At 36.1% G+C, this 18,626-nt stretch overlaps 1 protein-coding gene across 2 annotated transcripts in view; it reads right to left on the reverse strand.

Annotated features, from left to right (window-relative positions):
* foxj3 (forkhead box J3) overlaps nucleotides 1-17,748 on the reverse strand; it is a 96,693-nt gene extending 78,945 nt beyond the window's left edge. For both annotated transcript variants that reach the window (XM_079857702.1, XM_079857701.1), the window contains exon 1: nucleotides 17,509-17,748. The gene's annotated coding sequence lies outside the window, so the exon portion shown is untranslated. The remainder of the gene's footprint in view (nucleotides 1-17,508) is intronic.
* Nucleotides 17,749-18,626: the final 878 nt, after the last annotated feature.

The raw sequence follows: 18,626 nt of genomic DNA on the forward strand, positions 1-18,626 counted from the left end.
TGAAAATGTATAGCCTACTACACACGATATTATGCCAATCATGGATAAATAAATACAGTAGATAGTGAATAACATTTTCAAGGATTTATTTTCAAACGTAATATTATTGCATAGTGTTCTGCTCTCATCCACCTCACGCGACCACTGATCTGTAATGCACGCGAGTGACGCGACCCAGCTTTTCCGTGCACGCGAGTCCGTTGGAAAACAGCGTCTATTTTAAATGTAACCCGAGAACAACGCGCGTATATGAGGAACAGCCAGTCACAGGATTTTTGACTGTTTGTGAGGTAAAATGTTTTCCGTTTTGTTTGAATTCGTTTATATCACATCTGTGACCCCCACTGGAGCTACCGCTGGGCTCTGACATTTCACGGTAGCCTACTGTTTGAATAGACTCTGCTGCACGCCGGAGTGTTTTTGTGTGTAACACAATGTAGCGTCAGGTTAGAAAGCGAATGCGAATGCGAATGGTCATATACTGTGTCTGTCAGATCTCTGCTTCACTTCTGAATGGCTTGTCTTACGGTGCTGGGCGGAGCAGAGCGTGTGTATTCAGTTCATTCACGCTCACTCTGTTCGCGTCAGTGGAAAAAAGCGCTAATGCACAGTCACAAACTGTTTTGAAATATATCGGCCAAACGGAAAGATTTATCGGCCGATGCCGATATCTAAAAAATTCCAAATATCGGCCGATATATCGGCCTCGGCGATATATCGGTCGACCACTACTTTCAACCACCAGACTTTCCTGACTGACTGATGAAATAACACGGTACCTTTGAATTTTATAGAAATTACGGATTCACCTTTTTTTCATCATAGCGTTTAAGCTAATTTTAGTCAGATTCTCTAGTTATTTTATTATTTAATAGTTTTTGAGTTAAGTGCTTATTGTAAATAGGTATTTATTGAATTATTTTATTTGTGAACCGCTACTGATCATCAGGTAGTTTAAGCTATATGAGCAAGAGCGCGACAACACTCAAGGATAAAATGTGCTTTTGTTTGGTTGGTAATGTATTTGCAGTACATGCGTTTCTCTTCAAGAGACACAAATAACTTGTGTAATTAGTTCATCAAGCACTCCATCGAACGAAAAAAAAACAAAAAAAACGACACTATTCTTGAAAAATTAACAGTAGGCTATAATTAATTACTGAGTAATGAGAATATTAAAATGTTTTAAGGGGTATGGGTGTCTGTCATGGCGATAATACAAATATTTTATTTGAAACACTGCTACGAAAATTAATGTTGACAAATAAAAATACGACGTGAAAATGTCTATCGAAATATGAACATAACTAGAAAAATAACACTGCTAGCTTATCAATAATGCATCAATGTTTTCAAGAAAGAAACATCTAAAAGGAATAGCTGCATGAGATGAAGCTGAAGAGTAAATGAACACCAGTAAACATAAGCCCCTTCTACATGACATCTTGTATTAGATTAATCAGATATCCTAGTTACAAAACATAAACATAAAATTACAACTTCTGCACAAAAGGATGCAAATGCAAGTGAACTTGAACTAAGTTACATGTTAGCTAGAAAGTGCTAATCCCATTGTGGATGCACTCTTCCCGTAACAACGCGCTGAAACACGGGCAACTAAAGCACAATTTCACAACATTCTATAGTGTTGTCATTATAATGTTTATATACATTATATGCTAGATTGGCACTGCACGCATCTTGCACAATATTTTCATCTACTTTATCAAGTGATTCCAAGCCATTACGAGAACCGATTTTAACAGGCCTACTGTTGAAAAAATATGATGAGAAAAAAAAAAATAACACTGGTGGTTTATTAATAATATCAATGTTTTTTAAAAAGAAACATTTAAAAAGAATATGACCGTCTCAAATAACCCAATGTCGGGCATTTCTGTTTGAGCTGATGCTGACGCATCCTATATGAGATTAATCAGATATATACAACACAAAAGTAATATTTCAACTTACATCTGCAGAAAAGGATGCGAATGTGCACATGAACTTGACCATGTTTGTCTGAATGTAGGATTACTCATAGCGTTTATGAGAAATCGCTACAGTATCAGTAGACATAATATTGCGATATTCATGTGTATTGATATTTTCTGACACCCCTATAACATGAAAATGTATTAAAATAACATAAGAATAAATTGTTCACTGGTCTGTAATTCATCGAGGTCTCCGGATGATTAAAAGCCACCAGATTCTAAATGAAAAAAAAAAATAATAATAATAATTTGCCAATGTAAAAATATGTAATTGCATTTTGTTACTGTGTAATTCACCTAACCCATTAAAAAAAAAAAACATCACAGTGGGCACACTCAAGTTTGGCCGGTGTGAATGAAAGGAGAGACAGCTCACTTTCTATGAATATCTCAATAAGAAGCTCCATCACCTCAGTTACATCAGAAAATATGTGACTATAAAAGTCATCAAAGTTCATTTGAACATCTTGGTAATAACCCCCCCCCCCCCCCCCCTTTTTTTTTTTTACCTACTTCCCATCTACCTGCTCCTATTATAAGAGCAGGGACACTGAAGCAAATACAGCCTGAAATCCCTAGCAAGACAAAATCTTGTCCATCTCTAACCCGTAGAAGATTTGATTCTTATAACCCTGTATATCTGTGAACTGCTAGTTTCGGATGACTCACTTGGCAGAAGTCACACGTCATGTGGCAGGCAGCATGACTCATTCAGAGGATTTCTAGTGCAAACTGCTGACCTGCCATTATCAGACACCAGGAGCCATATATTAGTATTGACATCTCAAAAGATTCCAGCACTCAAAATTTGTGTGGAACTTTAAGCATTTCATGAAGGGAAAAGTTGAGGCAAATGTTTTTTTTTGTTTTCTTTACCAATAAGAAAGAGGGAAGAAATTTGCTTGATCATTAGGGCTACAACAAAAGATTTTTTGACAAGTAGGCTAATCTAACGATTATTAGAACGATTAATCGTCTAATCATCGATTATATCACCAATTAATCAGTAGGCTTTGGTTTATTATTTAGCTTTTGGAATTAGTTAAATATTGAGTTATACCTAATAAATAAAACAAACAAAAAATTATGTATTTCATCCAGATGAGCTGCATTACAATCTTGTGCTACAGTGCCTCACTGATCAAAACGCATTATTGCAGGATCTTACAATAGGTCATATGAGGTCAAAAGAATATTCAACAAAAAAAGTAAACATTTTTCTGTTGACATTGCCGATAATGACTAATTGTTTCAGCTCTGTTGATCATACTTTGTCATTACACTTTGTAATTTAGTAGACTATTTTATTCAAAATAACAGGGTAAGTAAAAACTTTTTTTTTGCAAGTAATGAATACTTTTATTATTCAACAGAATGCATTAAATTGATAAAAAAATAACTGTACAGACATCTGTAATATTACAAAAGACGCATTTCAAATAAATGTTCAAATAATTCATTCAAAGAATCAAAGAATCCTGAAAAAAAATGCATCATGGTTTCCACAAAAATATTAAGCAGCACAACTGTTTTCAACATTCTTAAGCAGCAAATCAGCATATTACTCCGAAGACTGGAGTAATAAAAATACAGCTTTGCCATCACAGCCATCATAGTGTGCTTGCGCACCAATTTTCCACATGCTTTCATTTCATTTCAACATGGATGGTATCAGACAAATAAATAAAATATGAAATCGGTTTTATTTTTTCCAAAATTCCATTGTTTTGTTTTTTTAATATCATGACTCCCATCTTAATCTCCCATCTTAATCCATCTTAATGGTTAAATAAAATTTTAGTAATCAAGAAGCATGTCTAATTAATTGAAATCACAAAACTTATACAATTTAGCAAAAATGTATTAAAAGTTTAACAAAAATGACATGTTTTATTTTTTATCAAATTCTGTGTTTTCTGTTTTAAGTTTTCTGAATTACATTTTAATGGTTTAATTAAATTTTAATAATCAAAAAGCATGTCTAATTAACTGAATTCATAAAAACAATACAAAATTTAATTTATATTAAAAAAAAATCCAAAACTTCTGTGTGTTTTCTTTTCTGGCAATCAAATGAAGGAATAAAACATTAATTTAATTTATCTTTTAATCATATGAAATTAAACTTTTTTGGTCAAAAAGTGCAGCACAACAGAGCTTTACTGTTAAAATTAAAACATGGAAGAAATATTGTGATTAGCCCATTCTTTAAAAAAAGAAAGATTTAATAATTATTATTATTACTACTACATTTAGACAGCTAAATAACAGAAACATATTTCTGTCACAATTTTGTCAAGTTAAACAGAACTTTTATTTTGACGGGTTGCCATGAAGACCTTTGATTTTCTGTGTTTATGATATGATGATAGTTTACCTCAAATTAAACGGTAAAATGCTCAAAGTGACTCTCAGAGCGGCTCTAAAGATGAAGTTCATGCATTCATGTCTACATATAGTGAGGCGGCAGAGGCTGAAAAACACACATGCTTTAGTGTGTGTGTGGTAAATGAAACAGCCCGTCTGCCATTCATTCACACAGAGGCACGAAGAATATGCAGGATTCATATTTAAATAGTCTTTTTGTGGTTTAATATTCAGAGACACTAGTAGATTTTATCTAAGTGTACTGACCTGATTTTTTATTTATTCATCAAATTTGACAAATTCTATGAAATTATACCGTCCACATTTTCCGCATCGCGGAAATCATAGGGCCTTAAATTTGCAGATCCTTTTGCAACCTTCACATTGCTGTCTTGTAGACTTAAATAAAATGCCTCTTTAAAAAAGGCAACTTGCACTGGGTATGTGTGGTCACAATGTTCGGCCATTAAGCACCCTATGAAAAAGTCTGCTACCCCCTACCGCACAGTGGCTTTTACAAGCAACATCCTCTTTTGCATGTTAATGGGATAGTAAATCAAGACGGGGATGTGAACGTATCAAACCGTATTTAAAGACATCAGACTAAATGAATAAACACACTCCCTGGAGCGGCCATACTAGGGGTTGCAGGAAGATTGGTCTGTGCACGACTGCTCGTGTCAGATGAAGCTGCAGGGTTCACAGCAGATGACATCAAAGACAGAGGCTTGTAAAAGGGGAAAAGCAGGCAAGAAGCCACATTCAGTTCAAATTTGTCTCTGATTCAAAGCGAGACAACAAATCCTGGGAAACAGCAATTAGTGGTTCAAAGTGCCATTTGGGAAGGGGAGTGTTATTTCAAGCTTAAATAAGAGCAGATAAAATTTTGCAAGATGTGTTTTTTTACAGTATGACTTAGTGTCACGTTACCAATGTCATGTCTTTTACCCGAAACTGCACTGCAAGACCCATCATCAAGTTAAACAGAGAAAGATGGTCTTAGGAAATCCCCTAATACAGCATTCCCTTCATAGCATTTGATTTCCTCTCTAGAGTAGTCAGACCAAACCATGCTTTCAAAATCCTGTACGCCAGAGACGCAAAATGATCTTTTACTCAGAGAAAAAAATTATCTGATAACATTAGACTACTGAATGGTTCAGATTTCATGTTCAGTAACAAACATGAGTTTGTTTTTGCTTTATCAGTACGATTTATTTGAGGTGATGCACAATTGCACATACTGACACAGCTTAACCATCATCCTGAATCGAAAAACGGTTTTAAGACCCTTATTTATCCACTCTATCTTCTATTCTATAAAAAAGGAAAACTCATTCTGGCACTCCTTAAAGACATTAAAAGTAGGTCATTCAGTCTCAAGTGACTCACCAATTCTGGCAGGAAACCAAAAACAGTGCAGGTATAGGGAAGGCAAGAGCCTTTCTGACTGAAGCTATTTGGCAAAGGGCTCATGTTCACAAATCAGCACACTGCCCTTTCAAAAACATTAAATACTTATGAATTTCTTACAATACATGAAGCATGTAAAACTAGATCTCTAACACAGAGCCTCCTCTAGAGTGTTGAGGCACATTAGGGCTGGCTGAGATATCTAAAAAATATTCAAAACACCTTGATTCATTCAACCGTTTGAAACAATACATTAAATATACAGCTTTTAATTGTATTAACATGAAAGAAAAAACCATCATTTCAACTAGGGGATATGGCCAAAAAAATAAATAATTCTCAGTATGTTTTGGTTGAATGGCGATACTGTATATCTTGGTATTACTAGTACTAGTGGTGCAACAGATCACACAAAGTTACAAATAACTATCTATCAGTAGTATTCAGGTACATAAATGTAATAATTAAATGTAAAATAACACTGTATAGTTCTCACTGTATGTATAAATAAATAAATAAACAGATTAATCTTTGTTAAAGCTGTCTTTTGTAGTTTGATTAACAATAATGGCATAAACAACAGCAAGCATTTATGGGCTGCAGTCACTTTAAGAGCTAATGCACAGATCCAATAAAATGATACAAATCTGATTTCTTTCTCAACTGTTTAAATTCACTTAAGACATAACTGACTGTATTCACGCGATTACTAGCCATTTTTACTTCATTTTGTGTGTCCGTTAATATGCCAAAAGGCGCGAAAGATGAATTAATTCGTGTTTGCACACTATCTGAAACGCACCTCTCTATGCGTGCGGCTGTGCGCACAAATAACAGCGCCTGAGTACAGAGTTCTCTTTCGCCTCTTCTTGCGTTGGAATGGTTTAAAATCGTGTGAATGTGTAAATCGACGAGACAAAAAAACATGCAGATGATTAATCTTTCACTCTATGATGGTTAATCTTTGTAATGAATCAGCAAAAATTGTAACATTTACAGATGGAGAATATACCTGTGAAATGTAAGTTATGCACTGAGGAAAACAAACGCATTAAACAGTGCAAAAAAAAAAGTATCTATCTGTCAGCACATGTATCTGTTAAAGCATCTGACGGGGGCAAGCTGCCTTATATTAAGCTAATATAATAAAATAACCCCACAAATCTATAAACTTACAAAATACATAGCTAGACTTCCTCTAAAGCTTGCATTATAAAAACAAACAAACAGAGCATCATAAAAGTGAGTTTAGACACCAGGTGCAGCTTCCTCCTCTCCTGCAGCCGCTGGTGGGGTCATTGCAAGGGCTAGGATTCCAGCCGGCCTATTTAGGAGACGATGACTCAGCCGGCCCACCCTGATGTCAGTGTCAGCCACCAAGGGATCTGGCATTCTAAAAGACCCATTGATCAGTGTGGCTCATGTCCCGTCACTGAAACACCACCACAAGGCCAATGGCACTAACCAAGCCTCCAAAAGCTTTGGAGTCAAAGGGGGATGAGTGCACCCCTCCCCCAAGTCGAGTTAATTCAAGCTGTGCAAAGGGAGCAGCACCGAGTCCAAAGGAAATATGACTCATTTGAGTAACATGAGGCATTCTCCACAGAACTCTTGTTTGTTAAGTGAGAGAGGCCAGTTGAATGCAGCAGTGTGACACTTCAGGAGGAGAGAGGGGCTTCAAGGGGGACGGAGAAATCCCTTATGGTGTCAGCTACGTCATCTTAAAGCTTTGCTCCACAGGTTCACGAAGCACTTCTTTGGCCTCATTCAAGGACTTTCTGAAGCATAATGACAGAAACACTCTCTTTAAGAGGAATGTTAAGAACAATTTAGTGCAGCAGAAACTATTAGTCAATGAAGTCAAAAGGTTGAAAGAACTTAAGTGAAATGCATCACAGAACGCCATCACTGTAACTTATGCTCGATAGTGTGCTAAATGCACAGATCAAATCCCAGAAGGGAAAAATCAAAACAAAATAAAGTTAAAACTGGTTTTGAACAATTTCTTTGTCATCTGCAGATAGATTTTAAATAGGGTGGAAAAAATCGATTTAAATCATAAATTCGATTTTTTGTGAAAACATCAGGGATTTTTTTTTAGGCCATATCGCATCTACATGCATATGTGAAATGATGTGATCATCAACATTAAACAGTATAAATCAAAACTGCCTAATGTTACTGAATGAGCTACAGGACTGTGCAAGCATTTGAGGTGTTGACGGACCCTATTTACTCCATCCATGTTTTGATCATCGTTCTGAATCTGATCCAGATGTAGTCTTGGACAAAAACGTGATTTTCTCAGCTTTTTGCTCAAAATGTAGTTTTTTTATGAAAAAAAAAAAAAAAAAAAAGAATGCATGAAGCTAGAATAAATGAGAATAAAGCAGAGGGTCTGTTCTTTCTTTTGATATATTGCATGTTCAGATATTCATACAACAAAATATTCTGGGGGCCATGAGATTTTTGTGAAAATGATCAAAAACGCTGGTGGTGGTTGGCAACTTTTTTTAAAAACGCTGATAAAGAATTAATGTTCATCAAACAACAAAAGACAAAGAAATCACTCTCTGCTCTTGACTGAATAACTTTTGTAACTTTAACAAGGATTCATCTTTATTTAATTTATACAGTGAATGTTATATACAGTGTTATTTTACATCTGATTACTTATATCTGAAAAGTACAATGAAACCTACCTGAAAAACACCATTTTTTTATTTGTATCTTTTTCAATTGTATTAATTTGTGCTATTACTTGTAGATTGATTTTCTGACAGTAGTCTCTTTTATCTGAATATAGCACATTTCGAACAGTACCGAAACAGAGACCCTAAAACCGTGATAAAAAGCGAACTGTGAGTAATTTGAACCGTTACACCCCTAATATCCAGATGGGGTGCAAAACACAAGTGTAATGCTAAGTGTTTCATCTGGCTTTACAATAGTTTAAATCACAAGGCATTTGATTTGTGGTTTGTATGGGAGAACTCTGCACCAAACTCAAACACTTTTCACTGGATCTCACAGCGCTGTTTAGTGGTTCCTTAATTTTATCAAGGGAAATTATAATCGCAATAATTATTGTTATAGCTTTATTGGCCAGCCCTAATTAAAATAGAAAACAGTTATTTTAAATTGTAATATTTTACAATATTACTGTTTTTACTGTATTTTAGATCAAATAAATGTAGCCTGGTGAACATGAGACTCATGCTACTCACATTGAGAATAATATTGAGAATTCCTTCAAAACACTGCAACCAAACAATTTTATGATGCAAAATTTCTAAACCTTGAGCATTTCCCAAGGAGACGCAGAAACCCAACACTGTGGTATCAGATTTAGCTTAGTTATATTAAGTAATTTCACTGCCTCAGGAAAGTGACCTAAGCATTATTCAATTGTCCCATTAGCATAATAATATGTCAAATTAACGTTGAAAAAGGGAAACATTAAGAGCTTTAAATCCTTTTTAAAAACGTCTTAAAATACAGAATAAATGCAACACTTTAAAATAAACAGTCTGCCATTTTGCAATTTTTAAAGGCAACTTTAAAAACAAAACTTCTACATTTCTACAGCAACTAAACCAATTTGCTTTATTAATCAGACAAATGTCTGCATTACAGCTTTGGCCACTCAAAACTATCAAATGGGGGTAAACAAACCAAAACATAGAGGGAACTGGGCAGAAATTGCTCTCCGAGCACAGAGCATGGATAATTGACCATCTTTAGCAAGTTATTAGGGCTTCCCCAGAAGTGCATTTGTAACTACAGCTGAGTGTGCAGTAAGCTAAAGTAATTAAAATGGTTATTAAATGGCATTATTAGCTAAGCTTGATTGTGATTATTTAAGCTGTGTAATCTAGGTAAAATCCTTTCCCTGCTCACAGCGTCCATGTCTCTGCCAACCAAGAGAGTCTCTTTTACCTTTAGAATGCACCAAGTGAAGTATTCTGTGCTGCTCTTACTGTTTTAAGAGACACAAGATACACAAAGTCCTTCAATTCCACTGTGACGCTTCATTGCAGACCAGCCTGTTTCGCCAAGGACAAATAGACAATGCAGCAAGAATTTTTTCTGCAGTCATACTGAAAGGAATGAAAATACCCCAAGGTGTATCCCCACACATTTCTCTGACGTGCCTGTGGTGAACAGAGGGCATGTGTACTCAAATAGGTAAAGCCGTATGGTTAATGAAAGTGACTGACTGCATGCAGCCTACTGAAACCACAAAACGTTACAGTAGATGGGGAAGGAGGTCAGTCAAACTGATGCAAGAGGCCAAAAAGGCAGTCAAGGCCCGTTTGCACCCGTGAAAAACTTGATCTAGATGGTAGAACGGGTCTCCAGCCAGGTAATGGGGGCGGATGACACATAATCTGTCCACTGCACTGCATATCTGAAGTTCCAACTGCTGTTGGATCTGCCAGTGCAGCACAGCACACACCAACATCTAACAAAGTTCTCTGTACATGGAGAGACTGGTAGAGCTCTGGCAGTGTATTTCAGCATTAATAAAAAATGAAAGCATAGTGCTTCGGTAGATCCGCGCTCCTCTTCCCAGGGGTGGGGGGTTGTTTGAAAAACTCTGAACCAGTGCAGCATTCCCACATCCACCCATATCTAGTGAGGGGCTCTTTAAAAATTCATTAATTTACAGCAAAAATAGATTAAAGCACCCAGCTGAGCAAAACTCGAAATTTGGCTCCTGAATTATATTAATAATAAAACAGCTCTCAAAAGCCCCTGGGGTTTCGCCTGAAGAAACTGAGTTGGCTTCAGCTCGTAACACCTTGTGAAAAGCTCATTTTTTTGTATTCGCTAAAATATTTTGATTGTCATTCATGAGAATGAATATGTTCAAAATTGTTTTGCTACTCAATGTTTCCATTTCCTATCTGATCATAGCCTTAAAACTGCAAAACTAGCAACTGGTTAGGCCATATATAGGCAATATACTTACTATTACACCGATATATGGACATGACCTCGATAATTTTTTTATTATGTTTGCATTAAATTTAGTTACCAACATTCTGCGCTGCCTCTATCATCTGCTCTCCATGTTGGAAGTGAAAGTGGGGCTCAGGCAGCTCCTTCATACACAGAGAAGACATCGATAGGTGAAAAGAAGGTGTCATTTGCGAGGCGTTATAAAGTTTTCCTTACACCTACAGACAGTTTGGAAGAATAGCCTAATTCCAAATAAATCCGTAATCCACTGTTCCGCTGCAAATATAAACATGACAGCGTGAAATGGTGCACACTCACAGCTAAGGCCGTTTCACACAGGACATGGCAGTTGCAAGGACACATTTTGCATTTCACTCCGCTGTTTTTCTATGTAAAGGTGTACTAGACGGACATATTTGAACATTGCACTCACGTCTTTTGCAGCATCTCGTGCATGACGCGGCATTATTTACACGAAGTTCAACTTTTAAAAAAAAATACGCCTCTAGAAAAATTTATTTAGCAGCAGATATGGCCTAAGGCATCTGTACCTTTCTTCATAAGGACATCTGACTGCTAGGTAAGGTTTGTGTTTTTCAGCAATAACATGTACCCGTACTTTACTGAGACAAAGTCAGGGAATAATCTGTAGATGGAAAATCATCATATAAGTGCCTTTTGTGCATTTGCAAGCGTTTTTTTCTTAATTATTTATTCAAGTTTTTTTAGGATATTTAATTTTTTGACACCAATTCCAGTAGCTAAATATTCTTAAGAATTACAATTTTGTTGTCATTAGAAAGTGTGTAGGCCTAATTGCATTATTATGCTGTTGTTATGATTATATTAAATGGCATAAAATGGTCTTAAAATGACAATATTATCAAAAAGAAGTTATCGTGACAGGCCTACAACCGGTGGCCCAAAAATGCCTGGCCCTGGAACTGCAGTTTATGTAATTGCCCTGGTCAGTTCTAAATGAGGTTCACTTAAGTGCAATTATCCCCCGGTGATCTTTTACATAAAGAGACTTCTTGCACATGAAAAAGTGGGTTCACATAATATAACTGCAAACACGTTTGAAATTGGAATCAGATGAATGGCTTCATAGCTCATCTGCATTCTAGTGATGAACGGCTTTGCTAATGAAGACCGAGCTACTTACTGACTCTCACCACTAGCACAGCAAGGCTTTATATTGGATTTTGCCATAACAAGAGCTTCGGCATGCAAGGCGTTATTGCAATACCTTGAAATAGACAATACAAAATAGGTGTATTTGGTACATTTTAAGGTGACATAATGTGATGTTTGGTGAAGTTTTGTTTGTGCATTAACAGAAAACAGCATGGACTAAAAGATCAATATTGCGATTTAGGAATCAGTGTTGGTTCATCAAAATGAAGATCAGTTCAAATCGAGAAATCAATATTGCCAACACAGCCCTATATCTAACTGTTATTAAAGCTGCACTCAGCTTTGATGTATCCTTGAGGAACACAACCTAAGTACAGTATACTTGGCCTCCTTCACACTGTTTAGTTGACTAGTCTTTCAGACAACCACAGACTAGTTGAAAATATCATGAAAATATGTTCATCACATACCTAATACAAAAAGAAAGAGGGTGTAAGATTAATGGTGGCAGCTTTTCTGAATCAACACTGCTTACCAGACTGTAAATGATTCTTCATTTAACTAATAAACCCTAATTATTTTAACACTAGCATTGCAAGAGTGCTATGCTCTGACTAATTTCTATGTTTAACAAACACATATTGACAACCACTGAGGGTAGCAGGAAGTTAAAGAAGACAATATACAGAAGAGTAACAATAAAAAATGTATCATCAAGATATTTAATTTTATTAGGAGCAATGTAACAAGCGGTGGGCGGTTTCTGAGCTGGGGAAGCCATGCATTTAGCTTGCCTGGACCCCATTTACCAACAGGGGTCTGATAACTTCATCTCACGGACTGCCATTTGAATAATCGCTTCAACAAGGGGGAAAAATTAAAAGCCTCTGAGTGAGACAGGGCTGGGCAAAGGGCCACCGCTGAATTCCAAATGAGCAATTGGTATGCGAAAGGTGAGGGGCTGTCTCTTTTTTGCCCACGTCAGACTGCTCAATCTACACACGCCTTACTACTAATTCAATGTCATTATGGTGCTTTTAACATTACAAATTAAAATCTGTCTGACTGTGAAAATCTAATGGGAAAAATGGGAAGCAAACCACTTGTTGCAGCCAGACAGAAAAAGAGAGAAAATGATACACTGGTTTCACACGACACAAATGTAAGAGAACAGATGTTTGTGCAGCACAGCTGGAATAAGGCTTAACTTTTCTAAATGTGGGACAAAATCTCATCAACCAATTCAGCAGAGGGGGAAAAAAAATTAAATAAATGCTAATGCCTCAAAAAACACTGTAAACAGTGTAACGGTAAAGACAGCTCATTACACTGAACACCTTATAGCTCCAACGTATAAAAAATTAATAACGCAGTCACCAAAGATCTAAAGCACCATACAATGCCCCATTTGGCGTGTAGCCTATGGCGTCGTTTAGCGATGATAAAGTAGGTGGAATGCATAAAGCCAGCAGTTTCCAGGTGAGTTTAGACGTAGCGGCAGGATGCCCATTGAGGCCTGAGGGCAAGACAGAGACGAGTTTGTATGCAATACTGCAGCGGAGGCCTCGTCAGATCCTGGCATGGGAACAGTTATGCTACGCTACAACAGATGCCATGCTTGTGTTCTTTAACAGCTCCCATTCCAGCCCATTTAGCAAAGCACTAATGAACAACATACAGAACAAGTTAAAAGATAAAAGACACTTAAGGGCTAATACCTTTCTTAAGACAGGATTTAAAACCAGAGTAACGAAAACTTCTTTCATGGCTACTCTCAATCGACTTCACTGTGAAAATACTAAAAATCACAATTTGTAAAGATGTGAACCATATTTATTTTACTTTTATGAACGGAGATGAATTTTAAACTTGACTGACATTTAATCATTAAAATATTTAAACATTTATCTAATAAAACTGTTTCAAACAAAACATGTATTATTTGGTAATCAATTCATAGGTTTTTCTTCTGTACTCAGTCACTTTCCACCCCGTTAGTCTTTTCTAATATCTATATAATACATAATATACATTTAACTAACAAATGTCAGGTCCCTAATGACACTATCCTCCAGGAAATGACATTTTGGTGGGAAAACAACAGCAACAACATGAGCAAGCAGCAGCAATGAACTCGGTGATGTATGGTATTAGCTGATCAAATTCAATAAAATAGCAAAAATAGGTATGCTGTTATCAAAAACATCCCTAATGTAAGCACATTTGAAAAACAAGTGATTTTAAACCATTCAAGAGCAAAAAGCAGCGAAAGACGACTATTTTCGATATATGCGTGCGCTGTCTGAGAGAAATGCACGCACATTAAGCCGCTGCTCATTCAGTGCGAGTACTGAACTGTTTTTAACGCCTTATTGGGCTTGAACGGTCAAATAAACACACTTATGTGTCAAAAAACCCGTCTTTGCCAGTGTCCTCCTCATAAACACAGTCGTTTATGTCTCAAGTGAACGTAAACATTTGAGAAAGAAAGCGCATGTAGATCAGTGCATTCGGTCTTAAAGTGACAGCAGCCTAATAAACCTGCTACCGTTACTGACATTAATGCTAATCAAAGAATCTCACTGCTCTTGACTGAATCACTTTTGGAACTTTAACAAGAATAAATGTATATTTAATAGGGCTGTCAAACGATTAATCGCGATTAATCGCATCCAAAATAAAAGTTTGTTTTTACATAATACATGTGTGTGTACGGTGTATAATTATTTTCTATATATAAATACACACACATGCATGTATATATTTAAGAAATATTTGCATGTATATACTGTGTATATAAATTTATATTATATATAAATAACACATTTTCTTAAATATATATATGCATGTGTGGATTTATATATAGAAAATAATTATAATCCGTACACAGACATAAATTATGTAAACACAAACTTTTATTTTGGATGCGATTAATCGTTTGACAGCCCTAATATTTAATTTACACAGTAAAGACAGTATTTTTGGTACATTTTTTATTACTTTATTCAATATGTAGTAGCCAATTTCTATAGGCTTATCTAATGTTTGAGGATTTTCAGGTAGGTCTATTTCATTTGTGTCTTTGTTCTATTGTAGTTTTTTTGTCCTATTGTTTGTAATTATTTTCTTAGTTCCTATTTTATCACTGACTATCTACTTGTCTTCAGTGTGCTTGAGGTTAGTTAGGCTAGTATTAATTTTTGTGTGATTTTGAAATTGGTGATGAGATTTATGAAATTTCAATTCAATTTTGATATCTTAAAAACTTTAAAGCACAAATAACTATTATTGTGATATATATTGTTATCGTGAAATAAAATGTATAATTTTATTATTTAAGATTTTAGTCATATTGCCCACCCCTATAGCCTGATAGTCTGCTATAACATTTTATATTAATGCAAGGGTACAAAAAGTTACAGAGATCAAAATGTACAGCATAACATGCGTGACTTAAATCATTTTTAAACAAATGTAACAATGTTCTTGATGCAATAATTGTAAATACTAAAAGGCATCAGTTTCAGCACAAGAACCACCAGGCATGTTCTGACAGGCAACTGATGGTTCAATCATTTTCTGCGTTCTGTGAGCTGACAACCCAAAGACAAACAAGTCTGGTGCTAACGTGAATCTTTCACACTATTGTACTGCCACACTGACTGGGTGGGGAAAATATGTCTCGGGTAGTTCACATATGTCCATCATTCAATATTTTAAGCATGCTGGTGCATAATTCAACATCTCTCCATTCGTACTCTACTCTTTAAGTGAATGGGGGGGGGGGGGGGGGGGGATCCCATTATAACTAATAGAATGCTGATGGTCGATCTTTATCAGGCCATTACAAATGTAACGTGCATGCAAAAATATGCAGACAAGCTGTCATTGTCAACTACAGGCAAAACCATTGTTTTTTCAAGCACTGGTCAATTTTTAGGTGTTCGGCTATTTTGTTCCATAACAAGAAAACATCCAAAATACACAGTTAAAATATTACAGTTTCTCTATATGCATCAATACATATTCATTACAAAATATATCTTTAAAGGATGTTTTCTCAAAATTAGCTTTATTTCATGCACTGAGCCAGAAATCTCCCCTTCAGTAGAACTTACACCAAACTTTCCAGATTAATTACCATCTCTATTATGACGTTTTTACAGAAGGACTTGTTCATATATAATTTGCCTGATTTATTTTTAATTCCTAAAAACACGGTGAAAATGATTTTTTTCTGACTGTTGACAGTATTTTCAAGCTCATTTGTCATATGCACAAGATGTCAGTGACAGTTTGTTGAAATGCTCAGGCATTCTACAAGAGAAATTAGAAATACAGATACAAATACTAAGACAAAGATTGTACTAAAACATGGAATAAAATAAGAATAATTCACAATCTGATCTTCAAACCCCTTTAACTCTAATGTAAACAAAATATTTTTTTTTTATTTACAAATTACAATTTATGTAAATTTGTGCATATTTTATTTGATAACGACTTATTTGCATATTTAAACATAACATTTCAGAAATACGTAGCAACTGTCATATTGTACAGAGATTAATCATCTGGGGAGGTATAGTGATATATATATATATATATTTGTGTTAACCATCACCTGTGGTGTCTTGGCTCAATGTCAAATTATAAACGTTAGAAATCGCGATATAAACAACAAGAAAGCATTTTCAACACGGAGCACAACATGACAGCAAAGGTCTCTATTTGTAGTAGCTAGAGTGGAAACCCCAAATACAGACAGCGGGTAACATTCCAGGTGTTGACTAGACAGGGGACTAGTCTTGCATTGACTAGATATGACAGCCAAGGTAACCTAGATAGGTATGAAATCTTGCAAATGTGGCTCTATATAGGATTCAAACTGTAGAAACTTACTAAGTATTATCACTCGTCGTCGAATTCACATATAACGCTAATTCATCCAGCATATGCTGACAGAGATGAAAATAACTCATGCACAACTTCATTCAGTCAAACTAAAAATCGCAATAACGCTCCATAAACAATCTTTCATCTCTTTTTGGCACAAAAACAGAGCTCGAATGCATATTAATGGCACCAAAAGTTGGCCAGGATTCGTATTTAAAATGACACGCAGCTGCCGCGCGTCTGTTTCCAAAATATTAATAGATACGGCCTCCACCTCCAACTAATGTTAGTTGACAGGACCTAAAGTTGCTCGTTTGGCAGCTCCCGGTCGAAGAGCCCCCTTCCAGCTCACCTTACTGACCGAGTTTCAGTCACAAATATTTCACGTCAGACGCCTGTCAGATACGCAAACAAAAAGCAGGCGAGCTAAAGTAAAACTGGCGGCTAATTAGCTGCTCACTCTCGCTACCTATCTGACAACAACCGTATTGGCGGCTAGCTGGCTTGCTAACTAAACTTGTTCCCCTGTGACAGTGGAGCTTGCAGTGTCCCCACCTGCCCCCGACCGACGGCGGCAGCAACATACCACTTGAGGCCTGAACGTCTGTCCTCCCGCTCTACTCAGAACTTCAGCACCACACAACTAACAGTTAAAGTCGTCCATTTTTCGCGGGCCCTGACTTCAACTTCGCGAGCTCCATGTCGCGAGCTTGTAACGTTCACCCGCACTCACCCAGGCTCGTGTCCGCTACTGGAGGCCAGTGCAGGTCTGTCAAAGTTAGGCGTCCCCTCCCCTTCCTTTTTTCGATCACAGCTCCCTCTCTCTCCTCGAAATGAGCCTCAGCTCTCCGTGTTTATCGTGGGTTTGAGACCCGCAATCCCTTTACCGGTTTGTCCGTGGCGTCTCCTAGCTTCTCCGCCTCTCTCTCGCTCGTTCGTCTTTCTCTCTGAATAGCTAACATCCGGGGACTGCGCGGATTTAAAATCCGGAACTACTTTTGGGCATTAGCCGGAGAACGGCCCACTGTACCAAGCTGCGACAGGGTTGCAGCCGGAAAGTAGTGCCTTAAGTGTATAAAAATATTGTCATGATAATTATTATCAATGACTTTTCACATTTACCATTATCATATTAAGCATAATCATATCGTACACAAAAAAAACTTCGAATATTAAATGTACTAATCGATTCATAGTAAACTTTACTGCTGATAATAATACAGATCATAAAGTCATAAAGTCACAGATCATGTCGAATGATTTGCGGTATATAATGTACATTGGAATGTGTGAATAGTGACCACCCAATTTTTAATAAAATATAGATGGTATTATTATTATTATTATTATTATTATTATTATTATAAAATAAAGTTAATTTAATGACGACGTTTCCACACTGTGTCTGGAGGAAGAAAAATATTCCTCACTAGTTTTACCCTTTTTTTACACCATGTTTCTGTTTTCAAATAACAGCTTCTTTATTTCTTGTATTTAATTCCATTATTATTTTCTTAATCTTTCTTATCATTTTGAATCTTATAAAAAAGAGTTAGGTAATACCTTAAACTTTATTTTTAGGATGGGTAAATATAACATTAATAATAATAATAATACAGCTTTTAGCTGTATAAATACTTCTCATTTCGCATTGCTTAAACAATGCTGCCCCCTGTGAACCTGGAGGTGGACTACATGTTTACACATATTTTGTAGTTCATTCTTCCTACAAAGCCTACTTACTACATTCTTCCTATATTCTTCCTTTTTTTTTTTTTTTTTTTTTTTTTTGCATGTTGGATGGATAATTATACCACAGTTTATTGACCATAGTAAATTAAATGCATTAAA

The sequence above is a fragment of the Squalius cephalus genome (assembly GCF_949319135.1).
Source record: "Squalius cephalus genome assembly, chromosome: 22".
Taxonomy (NCBI): Eukaryota; Metazoa; Chordata; class Actinopteri; order Cypriniformes; family Leuciscidae; genus Squalius; species Squalius cephalus.